Source organism: Bombina bombina, chromosome 3, assembly GCF_027579735.1.
Source record: "Bombina bombina isolate aBomBom1 chromosome 3, aBomBom1.pri, whole genome shotgun sequence".
Lineage (NCBI taxonomy): Eukaryota > Metazoa > Chordata > Amphibia > Anura > Bombinatoridae > Bombina > Bombina bombina.
Window position 1 is genome coordinate 1,082,638,789 of NC_069501.1, and position 6,000 is coordinate 1,082,644,788.

Here is a 6,000-nt window from a genome sequence, read left to right on the forward strand (position 1 = left end):
AAGGTACTGAAAAAGTTAACAATATTCTTCTGCTTCTCTCATGGCAATAACTCATATCACCCTATCAACAATCTCTGTCAATGGAGCTCTTCCTTGGGTATAATTAGATTAACAGAAACAGTGAAGAAAATGAATGGAGCAAAACTAGATGTTATTGCAAAAATATTTCTATGCAAGGTTGAAAATATCATCTGAACAATTTATCAATACTAAATTCATGGTCCTCAAGGGAATAAGAAGAACAACAACTTATAAACATATACTGCATCACTAATACTTTTATGTTATTCTATTTTTGTGGTTCTCGTGCATAAGAAAGATGAAAAATATTGGGCTTAAAAAAAAAAAGATTTTCTAAGTGGAAAATACTTTTAATGTCTTGAGGTTGCAATGACTGATAAATCAAGCTACTGAGAGCTGATTGTGTGAGCAAATGTATTCTGTTCCCCCAGCTTTGTGCTGGTTCCAGCTGGAATGATAGAAGATGCAAACTCTTATGTATGCATTTGAAAGAGATATTGTTTCGAGGAGTGTGTGGGTGGCGTATAAAACAAACAGCTAAGTATCAGTCCAGAGAGCAAGCTTTCTTCATTTTTCACCAAACATACATTTTGACACAGTGAACATTGCTCCTAATTTTCCTTTCAAATGAGCATGACATAGGTAACCATAGCAACTGCCATGCTCAAAAGGGTCTCTGTCAAAAAAGAGTCATGAATGGCTTTAAGTCATTTGTAGGAGATGGTTTAAGCCATCCAACTTTTAGTAGTTAATCATCAGCAAATACACCACTGAACCACATTTATCAAAATGATGAACATACGCATTTGGGTTTGGTTAAAAAGAAATTAATAACCTCTGAATCCAAAGAAGCTACGGCATATTTTTGTATATCCAGCTGTGTTATTGAGTAATGCAAGGAAAGTAAACATGAAAAATGATTGCACATGTGTATTTAATTTATTCCTTTTACTTTTTACATGGTATCCTTTAACCTGAGTTCTCTACAGACTTCAGAAAAAATCAATCACAAGTTTTCAAGCTGACTAAGACAGGAGCTGACTGTTCTTTTCACATAAACTGCTGCTGACACAATGCATTTTATTTAAAGTGAATATGGTTGATTGGATAGGTTTTACCTTAAAAACAATCTATTACATATTAAGTACAAAGTTAACTAGCCATTACATATAAAAGCTGTAAATAATAATTTCTGAAACAAAATGAGACATTATATTGATGCAAATGCAAAACAGATTAGTTTGATATCCAAAGTGAGCTGTCAATTTATCTACAGGTCTCAGGGATGCTGATTTGTCTGGTTTTAGAGAGGCCATATTTATGAAAGGGGCTGATGAGACAAAAAAAGAAATCAGGTTGAGGAGTGTAGGCCAAAGATCAGTTGAAGTAAGATGAAAATAGGATAGACCTCTATATGTGGAGCCCATATATTAAACATATTTATTAAGGGGACATTAAAGCCAAAAATAAACTTTCATGATTCAGATAGAGCATGTTATTTTGAAACAAAAACTTCCCAATTTACTTCCATTATAACTTGTGCACAGTCTTTTTATATGCACAATTTCTAAGGCATCAGCTCTTACTGAGTTCACAGTATATATGTATATGCATATTGGGATTGGCTGATGTTTGTCATGTGATGCAGGGGCAGGGAAATGGAAGGATTTGTCAGAACAAATCTACTGCTCATTTTCTTATAACCCATGAGTTATCTTAAGGCACGGTTATGTATTTATAAAATATAAAATATTGAATAATATTACCAAATAATGTAAATAATTATTATAGATGTACTAAAAATTAAAAAATAATCCATAGAATAAATATATATATATTTTACAGATTCTATAATAATTATTAATAATTATTATTAATATTATTTTCAATATTTAATATTTCAATGATGCGCCTTAAGATAACTAGTTCTTCCTATGTGCTAACCCAACACCACATCAGTTATACACTGTGAAACACGAAGGACGTTACACATATTTTACATTCCTATGTTCTTTGCATAGTATATTTTTTAATTTTTATTATTAAAGGGACATTAAACCCACATTTTCTCTTTCATGATTCAGATAGAGAATACAATTTTAAACAACTTTCTAATAAACTTCTGTTATCTAATTTGCTTCATTCTCTTGATATTCCTTCCTGAAAAGCATATCTAGGCTTAGTAGATTCTGATTGGTAGCTGCAGATATTTGCCTCATGTGATTGGCTCACCCATGTGCATTACTATTTCTTTAACAAAGGATATCTAAATATTGAAGCAAATTAGATAATATAAGTAAATTGGAATTTTGTTTAAAATCATGAAAGAAACATTTTGGGTTTAGTGTCCCTTTAAATACTGTATATATTTCTATATATATCTGATAATGTTCAAGAAAAAAAAATATATATATACCTATAAAGGAATAGATATAAAGGTATAGGTATATAAAAATATATATACAGTATTTATATATATATATATATATATATATATATATATATATATATATATATATATATATATATATATTTTTTTTTTTTATTTTTTTTTTAAATAAAAATTCTATTTTCCTGCATGTAAAGAATATAGGAATGTGATTTTTTTTTTTACAGTAAATAGACTTGTAATCTAGCCCATGCTAAGATAGATAGATAGATAGATAGATAGATAGATAGATAGATAGATAGATAATAGATATAGATATATGACAGATAGATGGATGGATAGATAGATAGATAGATAGATAGATAGATAGATAGATAGAAGATAGATAGATAGATAGATAGATAGATAGATAAGCATTAGGTTTATTAAGAGGTTCCTCTAAAGTGTTGTTATTGTCACTGATGTCAAAGTGCACTGTTCAAACAAAAATCTGTATAGCAATAATGCTGTTCTTAAATGTAAATTGGGGGGTGATCACATACACATATTGGCATAGATAACAAGTGGAGCGCTACTGATAGCTCAGGGTACGCTATCCATATTGCGGCCCTTGCGCTAAGAATAGAGCCCAACCCGATATTACAAATCAATGGTCAAATATTTTTACCAGAGAATGTTAGTGACACCAACATTTTTAACGGATAGCTCAGGAAACACTAAGGGCTAGATTTTAAGTGAGGCGCAAACGGTTTTGGGCAAGCGATATCGTGTTTTTGTGAGTCTTTTTCATTGCGCTGATATTACAAGTTGAGTGATCGACATTTATGATTCAATCTTTACAGCAATATCAGAGTTTTGGTTAACTGTTTTCCAAACCAAAAATGTTGCACAAAACACTTCAAAAATACATTGCAAAGTACAGTTACTCTCATATAAACACTGACTAATTAAAATTATTTGAAAAAAAAAAGTTATAAGGGCTCAAAGATATGAGATCTCAGGTGTTATACAAAAAAAGGCAGCCAAATGGCTTTAACATTGAGACAAAAAGCTTACTTCTAGGTTTGGAGTTAGCGCATAAGCATGAGCTATAATTATCGCTCCACCGTAATCTGGCCCATAGTGTATCTTAGCTGTAATTATTTTTATATGACAAATTTAAACACACTTACAAAATTAGTCCCCAAAGTAGATTTGCTTAAAGGGACACTGAACCCAATTTTTTTTCTTTCGTGATTCAGATAGAGCAGGAAATTTTAAGCAACATTCTAATTTACTCCTATTAACAAATTGTCTTCATTCTCTTGGTATCTTTATTTGAAATGCAAGAATGTAAGTTAAGATGCCGGCCCATTTTTGGTAAACAACCTGGGTTGTTCTTGCTGATTGGTGGATACATTCATCTACCAATAAAAAAGTGCTGTCCAGAGGTCTGAACCCAAAAAAAAGCTTAGATACTTTCTTTTTCAAATAAAAATAGCAAGAGAACGAAGAAAAATTGATAATAGGAGTAAATTAGTAAATTGCTTAAAATTGCATGCTCTATATGAATCACAAAAGAAAACATTTGGGTTCAGTGTCCCTTTAAAAGGTAGAATCCTGAGAAAACTCTGTAGTTGTATAAAATGGATATCTTTAGATGAACCCTCTTTTCTAAATGTTTAAATTTAAATTATTATTATTAAACATGCAAATCCTTATAGAGAGAAAATGAAGCATGGAAATATAAAGATAATGCCATAGGGCCATAGGAGAGCAGTTATATCTCATCTTACAGTTTCGGCTCATTTTGTTTTTTGATGGATGGGCTGTTGACGTGTGCAATCAGTTTGCGACACCACAAAATCCAGAATTATTGAAGTAAAAAGTCCTATCCAAGCTCAGCCTACCACACTAAGGGTTAGATTACAAGAGAACTGGTAAAGTTAACGTGAGCACGATATTGCGATTACATAACTTACGCCCATATACAAGCGGAACGTAAATGCAATCGATTGAACAAATTTTCATTTTATGCTCAAACTTTTTATGCAAGATCAAAGCTTGCATAAGGGTTTGCGCTTGAAAGAAAGTTGCCCTAAACACACAAAAAACATTAAAATCAAGTTTCACAACCTATACTATCCACCCCAATAATATTAACCCCTAATCCCCACACATCCCCCATTGCAAACTACCCCGCTACGCTATTAACCCCTAATCATCCACATCATCCATGGCAGAATATCCTGCTACACTAATAACCCCTAATCCGCCATAACCCTGATTGCAAACTACCCCGCTACACTATTAACCCCAAATCAACCATAACCCCCATCACTATTAACCCTTTACACTATTAACCATAAAACTGCCATAGCCCCACACAACAATAATCCCTACACTACTTAACCCCTAATCTGCCACATCCCCCATTGCAAACTACCAAGCTACACTTAAACACCTAAACCACAATTTGTATTATTTTTTTTAACTTAGGTGTTATTAGGTTAGGGGTCTTGGGTGGTTAGCTGTTAGGAAGGTAATAGGTAGTGGTAGGGGTAATTGTGGTAGAAGTAATGGTGGATGAGGGGTTTATAGAGCAGAGGGTTATTGCAATGGAGATAATGGCAGTTTAATGTAGTAGGGTTATTGCCATTAAGTTAATAGTGTAGAGGGGTAGTTTGTGATGGAGGATGTGGTGGATTAGGGGTTAATAGTGTAGCGGGTTAAAAGAGTAGGGGAATTTGTCAGTTTAGGGGCTATTAGAGTAAGGAGTTTTATTGCAATGGGGGCTGGCGTGGGTTTATAGGTGTTAGGTTTTTTAACTTTGCTGCTCCATTGAAGTCAATGGGGTTATTGTGATATTGCAAACACAACATTCTGTGGTTAACTAAGTTTTTGCACTCACTGGGTTTCATGCAAGGAAAAAAATATCACTTTCAACTTGTAATACCAGCACTACCCGGTGCGCACAAAACCTTTACTTCTAACGAAATGACTGCTCGAGCAGGAGCGGTAATTACTTCTGCACTTGTTTTCTAGCCCTAAATGGCTGTAGGTACCATTCTAAAACTGTTGTCAGTTATACTGATAAATTATATTTTACAGCTAAGGAAGTTTAAGGTAGTTATGTACATTTGTGAACTTCAGCAGGAAATTAATGCCAAAGATGGCAGCTACAAGCCACATTCAGCAATTTTCGAAAATTGTGAAAGTGCAGCACAATAAGATCTGTGCAAGATCTGTTCAAATCCAGATCTTAGTGTCTTGCACTTTCAAAAGAATAAATCCAGATCCGAAAATTGCTGAATGTGGCTTGCAGTCGTCATCTGCAGTATTCCCGAAGTTTACGAATGCAATATATTACTATTACTATTAACTGTTATTGGGAATTCATAGTGGTCAGACAGATGGTTGGATAATATAAGATCTCAATCTTATTACTTTTTCACATGCAATTATAACATAAATGTATCCCCTTGTATCCTTGTGGCCCATTTACACATCCTAGAATATTACTACAATAATGACCTTATCTGAACCTTTCCCTTATGTGGAAATAATGAATTTGCATGGATAATGTGCTAACAGGAACTCACAGAGGATTA